The sequence below is a fragment of the Pongo abelii genome, chromosome 8, assembly GCF_028885655.2.
Source record: "Pongo abelii isolate AG06213 chromosome 8, NHGRI_mPonAbe1-v2.0_pri, whole genome shotgun sequence".
NCBI classification, from domain to species: domain Eukaryota; kingdom Metazoa; phylum Chordata; class Mammalia; order Primates; family Hominidae; genus Pongo; species Pongo abelii.
The window spans coordinates 113,177,615-113,201,228 of NC_071993.2; the positions used below are offsets into that span (position 1 = coordinate 113,177,615).

A 23,614-nucleotide genomic window follows, 5' to 3' on the forward strand; every position below is an offset into this window, starting at 1 on the left:
AATTTCCTTGTTTGCAGATCTCCATATAAAATGTTTGTCAAATGCTCCAGAAATTCCTTCCTCACTTCCAAAGTCCCAAAGAAATAAAAAGAATATTGGCAATAAAAATTTAAAAAAAGATTTCCCCCAGAGCTTTTGCATCCTCACCTAGTTATTTAGTTCAGCCCTGAGGTGGATGCTCAACATCTCTGGGGGTAGAGGTCTCTGACCACATTCATTGTAAAGGACCTGATTAGACCTTCTACTTTTGAACTGTTTTCAGTGGTAGCAAGTTTTCCTTTCTCTTGTATTGAAATTAACTTCCTTGTTCTTCTTTGTATGAATGTGTCCTCTGGAGTGCCATCGAATGAACTGATGCAGTTTCTTGCCTCTGAGTTGCTGTAATTGGCTTCTATCCCAGTCTTGCATATTATATGTCTTTTGTATAGTGACATTTTGAATCTTTCCCTGCAATATTTCTCCCATACCATTGGCGCAGATTTGGTCATGCTACTACACCCTATCTGTGGCATCAGATGATAGGATACAACTCATAAAACCAGGTGATGCTTTGGGGGTTTTTGTAAATATACCATCAAGTCATAGACATTGCCAATAACCAATTCAAGCTATTTCCCTCTTCACCTTTCCTGTGTACTTAATCGACTACTATAGCCTGAAATATTCATGACTTCTTACTCATAGACTCATCCATCACGTGTGATTTCCTGCAAAAACAAGCAGGTTTAAAGCAGCAGCTTTGTGCCAAAAGTTTGCAGAGTAAAGACTATTTTTTTTCAGTCATTTCACAATGCCCTGAGTTATTGCTGTGGTTTATTAATTCTAACTCTGTTTGACTTCATGTTTCCGTATAAGTTACTATGAGTCGGTTTCTGCAAGGCAGCGATATGTTCTCAACTGCTAGTTATTTTCCAGGAATGTCTCTTCTTGTCATGTATTCAATTAGTCATTTTAAAAAACACATTTATCACTACAAAGCAAGGCTAGAATTAATGCTGATCTGCTTCTTTTTCCTGGATTAGTGCATTTTCCAACTGTTTGTGCCTCAGCATATGGCCCCTATGTTCTTTTATTAAGAAAAAAAGAAAAACATTTACACTGGCCATCTTCACTGCATTTTGTTAAATGTCATCGAAAAATTCTATTTGTGCTCAGCCCATCACTTGTTCATATTTGAAGTGCCCATCGTATTATTTACTAAGACAATTACCTCAGCATTTGGGATCCTTTTGATCTAAACACCATCACATATTTTAAAATGTGTTTCATCTTTTTAATTTAGTTGGTTCTGGGACTCAGGTTTCGGAATGCTATCCTTAAATAAATCATAGTTGATGACAAGAAGTCAAAGTTACTTCCTGAATTTGTTTCAGAGCTTTGGAATGTGGAAAGCAGAATGCATGCTATATTTAGGGTAGATATAACGTTTTCTGTGGATTCAAGTTATTTCTTTCCTCTTGTGAGGAACAAAATTGAACAGTCTCATAGATGGCAGAATGGCCCATGTGTGGTGTGGTTCTGTTGCTACAAAAAAAACCAAAAAACAAAAAACTGCTTGAGTCTATACTAACAATATCCTATTCACTTTAACCTTATGTGCAATGGCTGAGAGATAACAGCTGTTTCAGTGAATATCAAATCTTGCCCAGAGGAACACATGCATTGCTCTTTCTGTCTGTATAGAAATTTATCAGCACTTTTCTGCCCATGCACATCTGCTGGTGTGCCATGGCTCAAAAGGCAGCAACCACTCTCGCTGCGCACCAAGGAGAAGTGAAGTTGGTCTTGGGACTATTTTGCATAGAGTCCTTGGTCTGGGTTAAAGACAAATGGATAGACCTCCTGAGATGCTCCTGCCAGGGAAAATCAGATGATAATAACCAGATATTTGTATATCACCTTATAGCTATACTATACAGAGAATATTCACAAATATCATTTCCTTTTTGTTTCACTGCAATCATGTGAAGTCAAGTAGTAGACTTTTTTTTTTCTTTTTTCTTGAGATAGAGTTTCGCTCTTGTCGCCTAGGCTGGAGTGCAATGGTGCTATCTCGGCTCACTGCAACCTCCGCCTACCAGGTTCAAGTCATTCTCCTGCCTCAGCCACCCGAGCAGCTGAGATTACAGGAATGCAACACCATGCCTGGCTAATTTTTGTATTTTTAGTAGAGACTGGGTTTCACCATGTTGGCCAGGCTGGTCTTGAACACCTGATCTCAAGTGATGCATCTGCCCTGGCCTGCCAAAGTGCTGGGATTACAGGCGTGAGACACCACACCCAGCCGACATTTTTTATTACCTGCTCACCACCTTCCCAGGTGTTTACCCTTCCCAACAGCTTCAACTTCTGCTTGGGAATCTCTATAGGTTCAAAGAAGCTGCTTCCTTCACCCACTCTAGGCTGAAACCCATAATTGAATCTAAGACAATCCACAGGTTTAATTTCCCTGGTCACAGTGATTGGTACAGGCACGGACATGGAACATACGCTGATCCAGTCAGGGTGAATCTCAGGAAATTTTCTAAGCACCCTGGAATGAAGACATCACGTCATTCACATCACACATAAATGGCAATGCATCTTACTGTGGAAGCTTCTGGAACACATCTTGGGACCATGAGGAATAGCAACCATAGGATAAAGCCGGTATATTAGAAGTCTAAGCAAGGTGTTGGAGAGAAATCAAATCTTTGTAATACTGACACTTTAGTAAAAGTGCAGGAATAAATATTTTCTCTGGGACTTTGAATTGTGTGAATCAAACAAATTTCTTTATCATAACAATCCATTTAAATTTGGTTTTAATTTACTTAGCTCTGAAAGTGAATTCATATAAAGGGCTGTCTTTGATGAACTCTCCTATAGACAGAGCCTGAGTCAAAGGTTTGGGTGCACATAGCTAATTTAAGGTAAAATTTAACAAGATGGTAAGAGTGGAGAAAGAAATTCAGAGCAGGAAAAAAGCCAGTAAAGGAGGTGTTAGGGTAAGGAATCACAGTAGGAGTGCTACAGTAGGCAGAGCAGGAATGATTAACATTTTTCATTTCAATGTATTTTAGAGAGGTTAAATAGATATCTTCAAATTCAAAGACTATAAGCAGTGATTATGTCACAACAGTGCTAAATTTAACCTGAGATTTACTGTATATTTACTATAAGAGGATTATGCTAAGTTCTTATCATGCACTATCTCATTTAATCTTTAAAATAATCTCTGGGGATAGTTATTATAATGCTTAATTTATTTAAAAAAAATGAAATTCTGGTTAGAGAAAATTGCGTAATTTGCTCAAAGCCACATGTCAAGCATGTCAGAGTTATATCCCAAACTCAGGTCATTCTGACCCCAACACTCCATGCAACACTGCCTCCTATCCAGCCACAACAGGTAAGCCAGCAAGGGAAGGAGCCGTCACCAACATAAGGAAACACTACTTTATTGAAAGAAACACATCTCTAAATTTCCTAGGTGAATTTATAATCTTATTTAATTTTAAAACAAAGATGTCCTACTTTCTCAAAGATTCAATTTTATCTTTCAGTAAGATGAAAGCATTCAACCATAGTATCTCTAAGAGCCCTAATAATTCTTAGATTATATAATGGTTTGATACAAGCTTTTCAAATGCAAATATAGTGAGTTTTAAAACACTGTCCATATGTAAGTGCATCTGAGAATACATTTTATTTAATACGTAAAATTGCAATGTGTATTTGGGTATTTTCAAGACTTGAGGGAAAACAAGGGCTATGTGTGGAACAATCAGATATAAACACAGATTAATACAATTCAGTCTTTCAAGGAGATTTATTGAGTATCCTCTTTAGGTCAGGTACTACGCAGCCATTGAAATATCAGTCCCTGGAAGCAAATAAAAACAAAAAGACACCTAAGAGTCATTGGCAACCAATTTCACGCCACCCAACGAAGTTTCTTTTCTTGAAGAGGATGAAGGTTGTGCAGGCCGAGAACAGAAAAGATAAAACAAATAATCTAATTCTGATTTGCACTTCAGTTTTTGCCAAATTATAAAGTTGGTTAGAGACTTATTTAGGATATAAAAATTTGTGTGAAAGCCTCTGAGCATGGGCGCACGCGCACACACACACACACACACACACACACACACACACAGAGGCATCTATAATATGGCAGCATCTCAATATGGTTCTCTCTAAGGAGGCTGCATTAGCTGGTGGAAAGAACAATGATTTGGGAATTAGGCAGATTTGGAAATGAACCTTCCCTCAACCATTTTCTAGCTGGGGAATATCACTTTACCTTTCTGAGTGTTTCTGTCTTTTGAATGACTTAACTACAAATTTGTCAACTAGGGTTGATGTATACATAGTTCCTGACCTAGGTACTCAAATAGATTAATAATAATAAGAAGAAATAGTTACTATTCATTGAGATATTTTTAAAATCATTTACAGTATGGGTTTTGAGAAACTGTTTCCTTGAAAAATAAAATCCCCACAGCCTAAATCACAAAGGAAATTAACAGTTTTAAATGTCACAAATGATTGTACATAATTAATGACCACTGGCAAGATTTAAAAAGAAAATCTAATGTGAGTTAGTGATTCTTCCTGGGATCCAAAAATTAATTTTAAAAATATTGGTATGCAAGCTAAATTAACTTAAGTATAGAGACCGTTTTTCTATTTTAGCATCTTTTTTCCTTTGCTTTAATCAAATAAACATATAAAAATAAAGGACTTAGCATATTTTTCTGAGTTATCAAACATTGCTGTTATAGTTTTAAATTGCTGAGCTCAAAGGCTGAAGCTTACATTTTGGAAAACCATAAATACTAAAGCAAAGTCTCAATATGCCTGTATAATTTTACCTTAGGTTGTGTTAATTCTTATTATCAGAGTTCAAACAGTTGCATAAAAGTGTGTCCAAGAAATTGATATGATATTATCTATTTTTTCCTTTTAATGTTGATGATAAACTCCATTTACAGTTATGTGATTTGTCTCTCTGTAACTCTTCATGAATTATGTTGTAAAAATTTTGTTGTGTTGTTAATGCTCGTATTAAACCTAACTTTTTAATGTATTTATATCTTTTCTCCTCAGTAAGATTATAATATTATAGGTAAAAGATTCTGTGTCATGCTGTTCTCCTTTGTAGCCTCTGAGGTCAGGTAGCATATATTCTTTGTGTACAGCAGGAGCCCAATGTATAACATATTTAGTGCTGGGCTGATATTTCGCTCATCTCTATATTCATATTCATCTCTTTATGCTGATTTGTTTCTGCTTTATAACTCCTGTTCTTCCATTTGACTCCTTTATCATAGTCTCTGTTTTATCAAATTCCCTCCTCATTTTAAATCAAATCAAATCCTTCTGTTTACTTTCCACTTACATTACTCCCTGCAAGTGTCTATCAGGTATACTTATACCTAGATTATTTATGCTAGGGCTGTAATGCTTTTCACAATACCATATGCATCAAAGATGTTTCCCAAAGCAAAACTCCCATTTTATTGCATCTACTCAATTTTGCAAGCCCATAACTCCTCCCAGTTGTCATTTTCACAATAATACAAGGGAGGACATTGTTTGTATGAAAATTTTACACAATGCCTCTCTCTGTCTAGTCCATTTTTTAGTTAATCAAATTTTTATTTTATTTTGCTGGTTCCTGGTAATCATTACCCACTTCACATTCTTCTGTATTTGAAATTTCTACAGGCTCCACCTCCTTTCATTTAAATTGAGTTCATTTTATACATGAGCTTTCCCTCATGGACATTTTAATCAGCTGCTCCATGTACCAAGAAAATGCTTTGAAACATAAGCAGACTGCATCTCTAGTAGAATCATTAGTAGAATGTAGAATTTGTTGCTGATTTATCTCTACCTAGGCAAAAGGCAGAGATGTGGATTGTAACAAATCTGTTACCCTACTCTAACCTGTCTTAGTGACAACCGGTTACAGTATGACTTGCTTTTCTTTTATATACGTAAGGGGGTCGGTGAGGGGCGAGATCTCTAATATTCTTATTTGTAGGCACTACCCAGTGTGTACCTAGCAGTTGCATGATATAGAAAATACATCATTTTCTCTACTGAAAAACTCTTTATTTTATAATTATTCAATGGTAAGAAAAGAGGCTTTATAAAATTCTGACTGAAAAACTAGAATGTAGATCTATGGAACTATTTTTGGAGGATGCGCTTTCTGATTTTTAAGAGTTCAATTTCAAAGGAAGTGTCTCAAGCAAAGGGCATATCTCTTTCCTGAGACAGCTTCTAAGAAAGGCAGTGAAAGCTGACAGGGAGGACTTGATCCTAGGATCTAGCTGCCAGAGCCTTATCTGTGCATCCACCAGCCCATGAATAGGACATCTCCCAGGGCCAATATTGAACTTAAAAAAGGACTGAACATCTGTTGTCATGTTGCTAACAGACTCCATGTACACTTGGTTGAGAAGGAGATCAAGACTGTCTTTAATATTAACTATTTTTGAATTTAAAAATTTGGGGCCGGCACAGTGGCTCATTCCCGTAATCTCAGCATTTTGGGAGGCCGTGGCGGGTGGATCCCAGGTCAGGAGATCAAGACCATCCTCACCAACATGGTGAAATTCTGTCTCTATTAAAAATACAAAAATCAGCCAGGCATGGTGGTGGGCGCCTGTAGTCCCAGCTACTCTGGAGGTAGAGGCGGAGAATTGCTTGAACCCGGGAGGTGGAGTTTGCAGTGAGCCGAGATTGCGCCACTGCATTCCAGCCTGGGCAACACAGCAAGACTCTGTCTGGAAAAAAAAAAAAAAGGAAGAAAGGAAGATATTCTCTAGAAATATGAATATCCAGATGTGGTTATAAGAATAGCCCATTTAAAATTATTTTTGTCCAAAAAAACTGGGGACATGTGGTCACTGCAATCACAGCACACCAGTTCTCTCCATAAACCCCATCCTCTGGGCTGCCACTGTGTACTTCCTAAGAAGAAATACTGAATAGAGGTGCCTCAAGACTAATCAGATTTAGTAGGGACAATCCGCTTTGCTGTTCGTACTGAGAACAAAATCAGACCTAAATTGACTGATCCAGAATTAAGGACTTTACAGATTTACAATATAAACAGTGACATCTTGTTAGGGATCTATGTGATACATTTAACCATACTAGTTTTCCAAACTGCATTTGTGAATTTACTTTGTTTTTTGGGAAGGCTGTTAACAATGAAGGTTGGTTGAGGAAGATTTCTATTTTGATGTATCTTTATTAAAAAGGCTTGAATTTAGACATATCTAGAGAGTGCCACCTTGTGGGTAAAAGGCAGTAAAGTCAGATGGAGAAAAACATATCACGTGTAAATTTTCACTATTTCTGATTGTTCTCTTTATATGTAACTAAGCCTGACAACCCAAATATTTCTTCAGTCATACAGAGAGAAAATCATATAAAAGAAAGTGATGCAAATTAATCTAAAGATTTCAGAGAAATATTCTTTCTGTTTCAATATTATTATACGAGAAAAGTATAGTGTGTTGCAAAAATACATGTATATACACTATCATATACGTGTGTGTATATGTGTATATGCATACTTTTGCTTGTGGTGTTCATAAAATATCAATACAAAAAAACAGCAAACCATTTGAAGATAGAAATATTAAATCTACCTTCACATTTTGATTTTTTAGCTTATCCTCAATTCTACACAATTATTAATTCTCAGATTCATGGACTAAAAAACTCGGCATAAAAATTTATTTCTTGATATTGAAGAAAAACAAGGTTATGGACAAAATACAGTACTGCAGCGGGTTTTCATTGATGGCAACCTCTTGTTCCATGCACCGTGTTAACATCATGCAGCTTTAATGCGGAAATGGAATACATCTCACTTCTGAGGATACCTGGTTTGAGCCAGGCTTTTGGTTTTGTTTGTTTGTTTTTTGAGACGGAGTCTCGCTCTGTCACCCAGGCTGGAGTGCAGTGGTGCCATCTCGGCTCACTGCAAGCTCCACCTCCTGGGTTCACGCCATTCTCCTGCCTCAGCCTCCCGAGTAGCTGGGACTACAGGCGCCCGCCACCACGCCCGGCTAATTTTTTTGTATTTTTAGTAGAGACGGGGTTTCACCGTGTTAGCCAGGATGGTCTCGATCTCCTGACCTCGTGATCCGCCCGTCTCGGCCTCCCAAAGTGCTGGGATTACAGGCGAGAGCCATCGCGCCAGGCCAAGCCAGGTTTTTATAATGTGCAAATCATGTATTGTCACTGATTCTAGAATGATAGGCCAAAAATAGATCAAAGACTAATAATTTCAAATAAATATCAGCATTAATGTTTATGTCTATAGTTGTTTAAAATTTGTCTTATTTGAATAGCTAGAGTTCAATTCCTTGACTGCTTTGAATTGTTCAGAGGAAATAAGATTTGGATACAAGGACCTTTTAGTAATTATTATAAAGGAATCAATTTCTTCCTGGTTTACCAACTTTTTTTGAATCTTGATGAAAGAGACAGTGAATATGTCAGCTGAACTCTATTTCTAACTTCAGATGAAACGAACTGTTCATATATAAAGCTGATTTGTCCTATAAAACTGCTGGTTTAGTTCTTTATTTTCAAAATGTCTATGTTCATGTCCTTTCCTGCCTCATCCCCTGACTCTGAGCCATTGCACATCCATGTCTCCATCTGTCCCAGACAAGTCTCAGAGGTATACGTCACAAGGGAAAAAGTCAGAGCAGGTGGTTTAGTTAGGAAACACCTTCCAGTCCTATTGCTATTTCTCTTTTGCTTCTTTCCATCTCTTCCATGAAGCCATTCTTGACTTTTTCATGCTCTCCAATCTCCCTCCACTTAAGTCTCCTGTAAATCTTCACCACACAATTAAACCCTTAATTATATAATGTGATATTTGTCCTCTAATTGTTTTATAAGTGTTAGTCTTGTTTTTGCACTATATTGTGAGCAACTTGGGAACAGGAACTATGTATTTTACTTTTTCAAAATCCTGCACAGCATTCATCAGAGTGCAGTCTTCCATAAATATTTTAAAATGAAATTAATTTGGAGGATGACAGGGCCTTGGCCTTCTCCTGTTTAATATTTGGGGAAATGACTAAGAGGGCTTAAAAGAAATGCTTTTTGAATTTGCAGATATCCCGAGGTTGGGAGCGAGAACTCAGGCTCTAGTGGGAAAGACAGATATGCATTCATTTAGATTACCATGCATTATCAAATATTAGACTAAATATTGTCAGAAAAATTAAATGGAACTTCCTGGAGGAGTCAATAGATACTGAGAAGCAGCATTTCAGCTACTGAGAGGGTATTCTGGACAAAGATGGCATGAGCAAAACAACAGACTAGAGAATGATGTGGAATTGCTTGAAGAATGATGTACTCATGGAGGCAGAAATGCATGTGGGTAGGTGAGACTTGTAATCCATTATTGCATGAGTTACAAATTAAGTACAGGTTGTAAAGAACATTATGTACCTTGCAAAACGGCTATGACTTAGATACATGGATTTTGTGCATTTCGGTATTTCTCTCCTTTCTATTCCCGATGCTTCAAATCTAGTTTCTCCTTCTATCTTTAAGGAAATAATATAATAACCCCGTAATTAGTATCCACATCCCTAAATTCTTTCTAAATAAATCAGGCTTCCACACAGTTGAGTAATGTCATAACTTTACATGAAAACCACTTGTAATTTTCCAGTTCCTACCAAATTGAAAATAACCTCCCTGTAACAAACTAACCTTTGCAATAGGACCTTGACTTAAGTACCCTGCATTCTCTATATTATTCCTTATGACACAGTAAGATATAAATTATCTTGGCTCCCAGAGACATACCCATCTTTGGAAATTATCCACACTTTCCAGTTACTCATGCTTTGCATTTTGCTTCAAGTACCCTATTATCGGCCTACCAAATTCTATCTCCTTCAAGTCCCAACATGAGGGACAAATCCTTCATCAGTCATCCTCGGAACCCCGCTAAACCATATGATTTCAATCTCCTTTGAATCTCTCAAGTCTTTGCTTATACTATGAGAACCTGACACGTCTTCTGTCCTATAACTATATAATAGTTATTTGTGTTCTTGTCACCACATAATCACCATATCTATCTCACCTTGTTCTCTCCTTGACAAAAAAAGATGTGGAATATAGTAATCTTTGCAGATCCCAAAGCAGTTGGCATTAAGAAGACCTTGCTCATACCAATTTTTAGCACTGTTTGCTCTTTGGTGACCTGCTGACACTAAGAATGTATTGCAGAATCTGACACTCTATGTCCTCTACAGAGCCCACAATCTAGAGGGAGAGAGCTTACTAGGTACATACATCATAAAACGAGGTGGAAAAATGAATTGGGGAATATAATGGAATTCCTAAGTATGAATTCAGTATGGGAGTGGCAAGATTCCACCATTCAAATTGAAACAATGTGGTCAGGTATAGACTTTGAATCTTATCTCAAAGTCTAAGTGGTAAGTGGACTAAAGTAACTTCCTGGGCAATCACATGTAGAAGAATAAATTTCATGAAAAGGGATAAGGGCATCCTAGATTTCCAGGGATGGGTGGGTCCAGTGACATTCCTTACCAACCAGGATCCATAGGCTGCAAAAAAGAACTGCTGAAGCCCTCTTTAACAGCAGAGCAGTTATTGTTTTTATGTCTATAAAGAAACATATATTTCTTATAGAATATTTGGAAAGTAGAATTTTGAATAGTTGCCTTTTAAAAAATTTTACATAAGCATATTATTTGAGATTATATTACATCATGTTTGAATCCTGACTTTTTTTTTCCACCAAACAATATATTTGAAAGATTTCTCCCATGTCATTATAGAGTCTTTAAAAATAACAGCTGCCGGTGCTACACTATATCTTTGCATCACAATTTATTTCAATAGTTGAGTGGGACCACTTTTAAATACATCTAGGTGTGTGTCAAAGGGTAAACAACTAGCTAGGATTGAATGGACAGCAGCTGTTGGCGAAAAATACCACTATCACAACTGCTTAGTTCCATCATCTATTGACCTCAAGTTGTTTTAATGTCATTTCTGCCTAATGTTCCTCCCCTTGTATTCTGGAACATCACAAAACAAAACACATAATGGGGACCTAGGTTGATAGAATGTGTCCTCTTCTGTAGTGAGACAACTGTATTAATTCATTTACTTTCAAAGATGAATAACTCAGTGCAGAGATTTCCCTGAAAAGAGATAAGCCCTCTTTTCAGTACAAAAGGGCCAGCTGCTTTATCAAGGTGTACTTCAGATAGGAAAGCAAAGGAGCAATTCCCAAGGAAGTCACCAGGAAAGTGTCCGTTTGTTCTTAATGACATCAACCCCTCTGGTTCTGAGCTTTTCTTCTCCAGAAGGAAGCACAGAAAAGGGGCATGGAGTGGACTCTGAGTCACGCAGGACTGGGGTCTGCTTCGTGAGCAGATTCTTTCATCTCTATCTAGATCTCATTTAGATGCAGCTGTTATTAATTTTGAATAATGTGGGATTTGAAAATAAATAATAACAACAAAAACAACAATAAATCACCCTTAAAATTGATGAGGAAACAATATTCTTGCACAAAAACTGCAAGAGGCAGATGTATTTTATAGAATGAAATGCCAGTTCTATCTACATGTGGATGCTTAGGGAGCCTATTGATAGATGGAAGGGGGTCAAGGAAAGGCTACTGATAGACACAACCTCAAACCTACCTTAATCATGGATTTTATGATTCCTTTAAAGTCCTTAGATATAATCTCATAAATGTCAGATAAAGATATATAAATTTAGGTGTAGAGGTGTATATATATACATATAAGGACATATACACACACATAAAAAATTTAGTACTTAGCCATGAACCATAAGTGCTTTATGTACATTGTTATTTAATTTAGTAACTCAAAAAAACTATTATATCCCTCATTCTCTGATGAAGAAAATGAGTCTCAGATTTGCCATTGATCTTATACCTAGCCTTTTAAAGCTAAAGACTGTATTCTCACCATACTACCAGCGCTACAGCTGCTACTATTTTTTTTTTTTTTTTTTTTTTTTTTGAGACCGAGCCTCGCACTGTTGCCCAGGCTGGAGTTCAGTGGTGTGATCTCGGCTCGGCTCGCTTTCCGCAAACCCCACCTTCCAGGTTCAAGGGATTCTCCTTGCCTCAGCCTCCCTAGTAGCTGGGATTACAGGTGCCTGCTACCACACCCAGCAGCTGCTACTTTTAATAGCACTGATATTATATTTCTCCTATGCCACTTTATTGTCATTCATTCCATTATTAACATCTATTTATTGAGTGTTTGAACTACATACTAAGCTAAGCAATTGATATATGTTATCTCCTTTAAACTCTGTGGTACCCTGTGATTAATGTCTAGTGGATAAGTAGATATCTTGATTATTGTTGTTTACTTGTTTTCCTTTTCTTCAGGAAATTCCTCTTCTCTATTCTTTTGGGGCTGCCAATAAAACAGACTTGCTCTCCTAGATATAGGGACAGACAGAACAAATTAGCGCAACCAGATTCTCTGTCCCAAAAATATGAATCTTAATAAAATACAAAGGAATGGCCAAGCATGGTGGCTCACACCTACAATCCCAGCACTTTGGGAGGCTGAGTCAGCCAGATCACTTGTGGTTAGGAGTTCAAGACCAGCCTGGCCAAGATGGTGAAACCCCATCCCTATTAAAAACACAAAAATTAGTCAGGCGTGGTGGTGCACATCTGTAATCCCAGTTACTCGAGAGAGTGAAGTAGGAGAATCACTTGAACCCTGGAGGCAGAGGTTGCAGTGAGCTTAGATTGTGCCACTGTACTCTAGCCTGGGTGAGAGAGAGAGACTCTGTCTCCAAGACATAAAATAAAATAAAATATAAAGGGAAATGGAACATAGTTGAAGCCCGGCCATCTGTCCAGAAACACCCAGCTCTGCTGTGGTTTTTACTCTTCCCAACAATGCTCCATTGCTCAATTCTTCCTTTGACTCTGTGAACTACAGTAAATTATTTTTCATTGCATCCTTAAAAAATGGTTTTTCAAATATCAGTCACTTTGATTCCTCTTGCTTGCATTCCAATTACTACCCTCTGATTCACAGATCAGGCTACTGAAGTTCAGAGACAAAATATGATAGCAATGTTTGGAGAAGACAACTGCAGAAACTCATCCAACTGGCAAGTAAAATTTAAATGCATTTCAGGCTGACCCCCAAGCCTGTATTGTGCTGTGCAGCTTTGTCTCCTAACAGTGCTTCTAGTTCTTCTCATGGAATCTAAGTTATTCCCAAAGTGAGGGAAGACTGGATGGCACTATAAAGATGAACCCCCTTTTTATTAGAAGCAGGAGTGCTATTCCTAATCTTCTAAACTTGGTCAGGCAGTCACAACTGTTGTCATCTACAGTGTTGAAATAGAGGTTGACAGACCACCTGTGGGGCCAGATATAAATTTGGATCCTGAAAATCAAGGGTTCTCTGAGCCAAGGTGGCCAGGGAAGCTGGGGAATCTAGGGGGCTCAGGGCATGGCTATTTATCAGCTGGTATGGAAATATTTCTGTTGCTTTTTTAATAAAAGACCAGACATAGCCATTCTAGTACACATGGTCTGAATATCAGACCTGGATGGAAGGTGATCTTTGAAGGGATATCTGTGAAGAGAGTCGTAGTAAAACACATCGGCATGAAAAACAGCAAAATTGGCTCATACATGCGGCTTCCAGTGTCTATAGGCAGATCTGCAGATTTATTTACCTTGTCCCCCAATACTGTCTGGACCCAGACGAGAGGAAACCTGGTGGGTTTTCCCCAGTGTTCTGAACATCATATTTTCACTCTATTTCTACACCTCAACTGGAATGGTATGGAATATTTGTAATTATTTGAAGAAAAATTTGAAAGCCATCTACATAGTAAAACAAATGAGGGAAAAATTAGAAAAAAAGAAAGAAAATGTTCCAGAGATTGGCAGTGACTAATTAGAAAGCATAACTAACCTACTGGCTGGCATGTCTGTGTTCCTGCTGGCCTGCAGCCAAGGTCTCTGCTGTCCAAGAGGTAGGGAACCAGGAAAGCCATTGCCTCCAGACAGAAGAGATGCAAGGGAGCCTGCCTTAAGACTTCTGCCTCTTAGGCTGAGCTTGTAGAAAGGAAGAGGCTGTTGAAGGTGTGCAGAAGCTCAAACTATCCACCCTAGAGGCAATTTCCTGCCTAAGGCTTTGTCTTACAAAGAAACAGTGCTTTGTGTCCTGTTTGAGAAAAATATTTCTATAGGAATACACATACCCTTTATGCTACGCTGATCTCTGGCAAAATAAACTGTCTCTATATGTTTACATTTATGTATATATTTTTTAATACAAAGTGCCTTCCAATGTCCACATAGAGGGCTCATGTTGCCTAGGCTGAAACTCCCCACGCCTCATCAGGCCTATTTAAAATACACAGTTCTTGCATGAAACAGAGAAAGCAGACTTAAGCCCTGTTTTCCTCATTCATTGCTCTCTTGGAAATAGCAAATAGCTTGTTCCTGTGTGCGACTCTGCATGAATTCCCACTATTCTATGTGATTTTCCTACATAAAACTGTTAACTGGAGTCAGAAACTAAAGCAGATGAATTGGACGAGGGGATAGCACACAATGTGTTGTGCTCCCAGACAACTTCATTACTTTAATTACCAAAAAAGTATAAATAGTTTGGCAGGGTACGAATCTCATTTCTCAGCCTAAACGATAATAGTTAGCTGGGAGAGATTGTCCCAAATGCTGCTGCTTATAGATTGCCCTATTTTTTTTTTTTTTCTGAAAGCAGATCCATTGACCTTTATGGGTATGCAGTCTACGCCCTTGAAAGTGGCTGAGGGACTGACTTTTGGACACACAGGGAGTTGAGAATGGATATTTACTAAAGCCCTATTTTGTGCCATTCTTCTATTCAATGAATAATTATGATGTAGCTCCATACCATGTACTGTTCTGGGCACAAGCAATACAACAGTGAAAGGTAGTTGAAGTTCTTGCTCTTATGAAGTTTATATTCTAGCTAAAGTAGGAGGAGCAGGGGAAAATAATCAGAAACAAATACATGGATACACTATTTCTAGATGTCAAAAAGAGGAAAAGGTGAAGATCAGGAGGCAGAACATTCCAAGGATATAAAAGCAAATGTGAAAATGCCCCAAAGTGGACATCGGCTTGGCATGTTGAAGGCTGAAAAGTAAGTCTGGGCTGAGTAGATGGGGCTGGCATCATATTTGATAATTTAGCTCCGCCACTTAGTTTTCATTTTCTACTTAAAAGAGTTACTCTCATTTCTCATCTTTGGTTTCCACATCATTACATGTGGCTTACAATGCTTCCATTACAAGGTTTTCCAAGAATAAATTACAGAATGTATACTGACCACTTAGTGCTTGGCAAATATTAAAATGAAAATAAATATTAGTTGTCACTGATATTGTTATTAATTTGTAATATCTTCCCTGTCTTCCAGAGTATACCATACTCCAAACTGAACCATTACTCTAACTATTATTATTATTAGCAGTATTAGTATTATTAGTATTATTTTGTAGAGAGGGGTTCTTGCTTTGTTTCCCAGGCTTGTCTTTAACTCCTGGGCTCAACTGAACCTCTGACCTCAGCCTTCCAAAGTGCTGGGATTGCAGGCTTGAGCCATCATGCCAAGCCTAAATGATTCATTATTCTATAAATGTGATGCTTCATTTTTCAGAAATGCGACCCCTCATCCTGAACTCCATGCACTGAAACATTCATCACCACCCTCGCCATCTTTTCTATCAGCCCGTTCAAAAGTTCCATCATTCCAGATGGCTCTTGAATGACTCTGTCTTCACATTTGACCATTTGTTAATTGATTCAATATATGCCTGTATTACAGATCCGAGCCAAGTCTATGTTGCCTTCACCAGTGTTCAGATACACCTGGGTAGGTATTTTGTAGGGTTGGGACTCCTGAGGTCTATTTGCACGGGCCTATATTAGGAAAGTGAAACCCATTCCAGGTAGCCAACTAGTAAGGTTTTAAAATAGAAAACTAGCTACAAACATGTGGGAGGAGCTTAAATACCAAACAGTTGATAAAAAGGTAACCCCCAAATTAGCAAAAGCAGAAAGTTGCTATCACCCTTAGGCTATAGGAATAAGGGAGGGAATGGAATTTCCAGAGTCTGAGAGACTGGTTACCTTGGTGGGGTAGAAATCGTAGGAGGTGAGGTCAAGGGGAGATGTCCAGCAAGAACAGGAACCATAGGAGACATGCAGTCCTCTCTAACAACACTGCCAAAAACAGAGAAAATGAGAACTAACCCAGGTTTTTCCTTTCTCCCTCTGTTGAAGCTCTTGTGAGTGTTCACCGTTGGCCAGACCTAGCTGGAAGCCAGAAGGAGAGGGAGTCCTGGGAAACAGTGTTTGCAGGGGTCAATCCCCTATGATATGAAGCCAAGCAGGGGAAATGCAGGAAATGCACCTGAGCAGACAAGTGAAACACACAGCACAGGAACAGACACCAGGACCGCCATACCACACACTGCACATCCCCACCTGAACGCTCTGCTGTGATATTTGTGCAGCACACACAGGCAACTTGGGAGTGATCAGACACCTAGGAAACAATTTGTCTTTGAACAAGAGTCAAATATTCATATTTTCCTGAGAAAGGGGACAATGTGTGATAAGCACACATTGCCAGTCACTTAACTTCTCCCTCCAGTCTGAGCTCAAGGACAGTCTGCAAACCAAACCTGAACGAGCTATTTAATGAATACATTCAAGTATAAGGGGTCCCAGGCACAACTGCCTTGAGTTGTGGGCAACAGAGTGTGATACAAAGGTATAGCCAAAGATCTCCCACATTAGCAGAAATTACACTGACTTTTGTCATAATAAGCTCAAATCGCTCTTGTAGTAATAGGCCTTAATGCTGTCCATAGTTACCTCGATGTACCAGATCTTGGCGGCTAGACACCCCAGTTCAGGTATCAGCAGACAGCAACAACAACAACAGCACAGCAAGAAGTCTTGTTGGGTCCCAGCTATAAAGCCCACATCATGATACCTGGACCTAAACATTGACTCACCACACTGAACCGGATCAAGAAGGAATAAAAGGATAGAAATATTAACATTGCTGACGTGATTGTCCATGAGCCCATGATAATACATATCATTTATTGTTATATAAATATGTGCTTTATATAATTCTCTCTTTCATATAATTCTCTCTTTCATCACGTTTGAGACACTGTAGATTCTAAATCACATCCCAATTTCAAAGATGCTGAAATAGAAAAAAATGCACTTCAGAGCCAATGAAATACATGATACATAAAACTAGACACATATTTATAATAAATAACAATGGATCACTTATTTTACATCAGGCACTGTACCAAACATTTTTATTCTCATTAATCTTTATAACAAATATGTGGAGGGAGGTACTTTGTTTATCTTTATTTTACAAATGGTGAAACTGTGATTAGGAAACTTGTCTGTGGTCTCAGAACTATTAAGCTGTGTAGTCTGGATTCAAATTCCAAGCTCATGCTGACATCCATTTTTTTACACTGCTTCTATGTGGATCACTTCTTGAGAACTTTCAAAAAAGTAATATCTTAGGAAAGATACTGAAAAGAGGATATAGAATATATCTGACAATGTTAAGTAGGAGGCAGGATAATTTAGGATTTTTGTTTTGTTATCGTGAATCAATAACTACATCCATTGCATACACACACATACACGCACACACAAAAACACACATCACACACATATATACACAGTGGTGTGACCTAAGAAAAGCTGGATTACATGTAGGTGCTTAATCATAATGATATCTGGGTTTTGTGGGTGGACCAGGACTATGTATCTCTTATCACTATATACCCCATGGCATCTGTTTCAGTGATTTTCGTTTGAATACTCAACACGTGTTTTCTTAGTGAGTAAATAAATTAATACATTAAGCATTGTGTGTATACAGGGAATATGGGTACAATGATACTGAGTAAAGAGGGTCTAAGAGACTGTTCCTAGCTCAATTAGGGCTTAGCTAATCAATGTCATCTAGGTATAAGCAGAAAAATATGCCAATTGAAAGGTTAGATCTCTTTTAATTATACTGGGGCACTTGCAAAAAAGGGGCTGTCTCATAAATTTTTCACTAGCTAAAATGATAAAATATTGATTCAGAACTCACAATTAATCCTTATAAGTAGATGAGGCTTTTAATAATTCAGTCATGTCTCTTCATGGTCTTGTTTGTTCCATCCCCATGGCTGGGTAGAAGCTGCTTTCTGAAAAGATGGAGACCATTTTTACCCAACAGCATCAGCTCAGATTCCTGTGATTATAACACAGCGTGGTAAATATTAACTAACTCTTAAGTGCTTAGCCTCATTCCCCAAACGCTTTCTAAAGCAGAAACACAGGTAATTCTCCTTCCATGTGTGCCTACTTGAAATCTGTTTTCTTTTAGATGTTCAATTGGATACTTTCTTCTTTTGACTTTCGATTAACTCTGACACTCTGAGTTATAAAACAAACTACAGTTTTGAGAATGTAGATATAAAATGACACATGGACAGTCTCTCAAAGGGTTGCATACAGGGTCACTAGAGACTTGAAGCCCTGGCTCTGTCATCAAGCTGCTTTGAGAAAGCATGGCACCCTACCAGACATCAGTTTTCTTATTTGGAAAATGTTGGTCCCCTCAAGGCCTCTTTTGACTTAACTTTCTTGAGCCGAAGTACTACTATTCTATGAGTACAGGTACTTTTGGTTCAAATAAATCCTGTAGAGTACACTTAGTAAGACGGGCAATTTTTTTTTCTTTTTTTTTTTTTTTTTGAGTTGGAGTCTCACTCTGTTGCCCAGGCTGGAGTGCAGTGGTGTGATCTCAGCTCACAGCAACCTCTGCCTCCCGGATTAAAGTGATTCTCCTTCATCAGCCTCCTGAGTAGCTGGGACTACAGGCGCGTGCCACCATGCCCAGCTAATTTTTTGTATTTTTAGTAGAGAGAAGGTTTCGCTGTGTTAGCCAGGCTGGTCTCGATCACCTGACCTCGTGATCCACCCGCCTCGGCCTCCCAAAGTGCTGGGATTACAGGCGTGAACCACTGCACCCAGCCAAGGCGGGCAACATCTTAGTCAAAAAAAAGAATTTCCTGTTTTAGTAGAAAAGATGCCAGATGTGAGGCTCTTCTATTCCTGATGGTTTAAGGGTTTCTATGATGTTGTTTTTGGTCCATCTCCAAAGTAAACAAATTCCCATTTAAACCAAGTGCTCTGATGTTGTAATCCAGATGTTATTTTTTCTTTTGTTTCTATATTCGGCAAATCTCTTAGTTGGCAGACATATCTTAGATCCACAGGGGAAGAACAAATACTATAATATCATTTTTGTGATTATAATTCATATCAAAGTAGGGAACTGCATAGATACAGTGTTGGAGAGAAGAAGAGATATACATTTCAAGTAAGGTCTCTAGATCCAGGAGTTTAAAATGTGTAGTTTTGATCAAACAGAATCCTCTGGCTGTGTTTCCTAAGTTTCTCTAAACTTCTGCAGTTTCTTCTCTTATTTCCCCTAAAAATATAATTTATTCCTGTTCTTTGGTTTTTGTTTTCTACTTTGAAAACAAACTTTCAATTCCAAGTGACAAGGCAAAGTCACTAAGTGAAGACACTTAAATTTGAGACTCTTTAGCTATAAAGAAGTTTAGAAGCAAGTTGAGGTTCAACTATTTAATTGCTATATATTACTTATTATCTTCTAGAAGTCTGCATTCTTTTCTTGTGGCTTGATCCACTAAATTCACCAATGAGTCTGATATTTTTTGCCTTCTTTTCTTATATACATATAAAATCAATCTTGCTATAGATTGCTTCTTCATCCCTTCTGCCATGTGAGGACACAGTGAGAAGATGGACAGCTATGAACCAGGAAGTGAGCCCTCACCAGACACTAAGTCTGACTGTGCCTTGATCTTGAACTTTCTGGCCTCCAGAAATGTAAAAAAAAAAAAAATGTGTGTTGTTTACAAGCACCTAGTCTGTAGTATTCTGTTATTGCAGCCGAAATAGACTAAGACACTAGGTTTTTAACTGTTGATCTTGTATTCTTTTTCTCATTCAGCCCTTTATAAATTGTGTTCCACTGGAGATAATATTCTGTAATATATTGATCATGTTCCCTATTGTATCTCTCCTTGCAAAAGTAATACAAGAGATAAACTTGCTAAAAATTATATAACTCGACATTGTCATAAATCCTATCCAACTCCTTCCCATGTAGGAACTCCACCACCACCACCCCACCACAAACACACACACACACACACACACACACGAAGAACACTCAGTAACAACAGGAATGTTAGAGTTCTAAGAATACAGTTGGAGGAAGTCACGTTGACCATGGTCAGAACACCATGAATTATAGTAGTTGTAGTACCCACCATTTTCTGGAGTGCTGACCTGCCTGCCGGTCCTTGATTCAAAAGTCATACTTCTATTATATACATCTGGTCAACTCATTCTGGTATATTACTTAAAATCAAAGCCTGCTTCTTTGTTAGTAAAATGAGTATAATAAAAACCTTATGTGGTTGTTTTGAAAATTAAATGGAAGAATACATATAAAAAGCCTGACATAGAGTAATAAACTCTATTGGTCATTGTTGTTATTGCTACAACTATCATTATTGCCATCTGCTACTGGCCTCTGACACAGTGCCATGCAGATGTAGGTATTGCTGCCCTCTGCTGGAATTGTTTCAGCCTGTTTTGCCTCCTCAGACAAATGAAGGTCATTGATCTTTTCACAAAACCTCCCAAATTCTTGTCAGCCCTTCACCCAGTACTGACCTTCTTAGCGGTTGATGCACCGACCTTGCAAATGCTAAAAGGTAGATAATTAGCCATGCTGTTAACTCATACAGATCGTCATACCAGTCACTTTAATGTGGGGTGATAAAATTTGTAATTTTTATGAGGCTTACCCTGCAGAGCTAAACTATAAAATATGCCAAGGAAAGGTAGTGGATAGCTGGGGGAAGTGCTACCTGAGGTTTAAAATATGACCCTAACAAATTCATCTCAATTCCACCAACCAGGCTTCAGAATTAAAGAGAATGGGTACCTGCAACGAAAAAAGCATCCACAGAAAGATGTCTCTTCTTCCTCTTCATTTTTATTTGTGGTTTAAGACACTTCTAAAAGAAGTTTCATATAAGCAATTACAAATGCCATTTAGATATATCACTTCACATTGGGCCAAAGACAGTGCATATTTAATGAGTTATTTGCTGAAGCCATTCTCTCCCATTAATAATGGACAGATGGACCACTAGCTCAAATCAGTTTTAATGAGTGTGGGCTAAGGCTTAGGCCTAAAATATCCAGATTCCTGTATTTACATTTTTCTGAAATTTTCACCCTTGACATTATAGAACTTTTTCTTTTTCATTTTTCTCCCAAAGTGGATTTTTTTTTCACCTGTCTGCTCACAATTAAATTGTAAACACTCACCAGCTTAATCTGTCCTATTTCCTCTCTTCATATCACCTGAGGATTTAAACATGCCTTATTGATTCTCAATCATGCAAATCTTTCCTATAAACAAATCTACTCATTCAGCTCTGATCAGCAGCTATTAGTAAGCAAGACACATTGGTAAGGTAAACTAAACACTGCAGATGAGTTAGGAAAAAAATCACTGATGTGCTTATCCAAATTCTGTGTGGCATGTGAAAATGTTTTTTCCTTACTTTTTTTCCATGATGACAGCTGTGTAAGTGCCTGAGGTTCTAAGGAAAGATTAAGATGCTGGTGACTTAAAACAGGATGACTTGGAGCCCAGTAACGGAAGATTTTTATGATTTCAGGTTCCTTTTGAGTTGACAAAACAAAAGAAATATTTATATTTAAGTTGATTTTTCAACTATAAATTGACTCTGAAGCTAAGTTCTGTTTTTTGTGGCCTAACACAAAGGAACCCAAGACAATTCTTGGAAACTAAAAGTTACAACATACCTTAAAGATCACCCAACCAATCCAATTACCCACTGTCTGGCAAAGGGACTGTCTTTCCAGAAGAAACCCACTCCTCCTCTTTCTCTTGCATTGAGTTTTAATTCCTGGGTCCTGATGTCATCAGAAAATGATTCTCAGCTACATCTACCCACTGGCAACACCTGGCCCTTCCTCAGATTAATTCAACCAGAATGTTGTCGAGTTTTTGTTGTTCAAAGTCAGTACCTCAAATCGGAAGCATCAGTATCATCTGAGAGCTTATTAACAATTCAGAATCTCAAGCCATCTCCAGACTTACTGAATCAGAATCTGCATTTTAAAAGGATTTCCAGGCGATCTGTATGCACATTTAAAAAATACAGATGCTTGGGTTCCCTCCTCAGAGATTCCCATTTAATTATTTTGAGATGAGGCCTAGGCAGTGGTTCATCATCATCATCACCTGGGGAGGTGTTAAATGCAAATTTTATGTGAAGGAATGCACATGTTAATTACTCAGTTTAGCTATTCTATAATGTATACATGTTTCAAAATGTCATGTTGCATACAATAAACATATGCAATAAAAGAAAAATATATAAATCATTGGATCTCACACCAGCTGAATCAGAAACTCTGGATGTGGGGCCCAGGAATCTGTGTTTTAACAAGCAATACAGGTGATTCTTACGATGCCAAAGTTTGAAAACTCTTGCTCAGGGGAATACGCTAAATTTATCAATATATTCACAATCTATTTCTGAGAGTTTTGGGTCAGGGATGGGCTTATAATGCAGACCTCCACCATTATAACTATCAAGGATAGATATGAAACTCAATGTGGTAAATTTATTAAAACAAACATTTCTTTTGTCTAAATATGAACCAAGATGCATGTAACTCAAGAGCAATGCCAACCTACAGTCAACATGAGGAAAGCCAGCCTGAGAAATGAAACTATACCTCTGGTGTCAAGGATAGATAACCCTCTGAGTCTTAACTATTCCTGAAGCTTGCCCTATCTCCTGACTTCTATTTACATAAGCTAATGAATTCCCTTGTAAGTTAAGCTGGTTTGAGTAGGCGTGGAACATAGAAAATACTGGTGTTAAAGAATTTCACATATCCAGTGGAAAAACTGGGAGAGAATAATGCCTCTGATGAGAGGTTGCATAGCATGTTTTAAAACCTTCAGTGTTTAGAAATTCACCTATTTCAATGACAATCCATTCCAACGTAGATGATTATGAAAAATTACTTATCTCAAGCTGAATCCTGAAAAAGTTATATTTTATGAGCACTCAAAATGCATATTTCCTCCACTGCACAAATATTTTCTTCTTTACATATCCGGATTTCTTTTTCATTATAAAATGATTTTTTGCCTTCACCATCCTAATTGCTTGACCCTGAGTAACAGGCACTTTATCAATTTATCTTAATTAATGTCTTACAAAAAATGATGTATTAAAAGTAGAGAACAGACCATGCAGAGAACAGACCAAACATTCTCTTTCTTGGAATATTAAATTGAAGTGGGCATGATAGAAGTCCCACCTCCAT

At 37.9% G+C, this 23,614-nt stretch overlaps 1 long non-coding RNA gene across 1 annotated transcript in view; it reads left to right on the plus strand.

Annotated features, from left to right (window-relative positions):
* Positions 1 to 20,082, plus strand: part of LOC103891724 (uncharacterized) — a 49,679-nt gene extending 29,597 nt beyond the window's left edge. Inside the window, exons 2-5 of the long non-coding RNA XR_655965.4 lie at positions 15,121 to 15,233; positions 15,918 to 15,965; positions 18,324 to 18,401; positions 19,920 to 20,082. This is a non-coding gene — a long non-coding RNA (uncharacterized LOC103891724). The remainder of the gene's footprint in view (positions 1 to 15,120; positions 15,234 to 15,917; positions 15,966 to 18,323; positions 18,402 to 19,919) is intronic.
* The last annotated feature ends 3,532 nt before the right edge of the window (positions 20,083 to 23,614 follow it).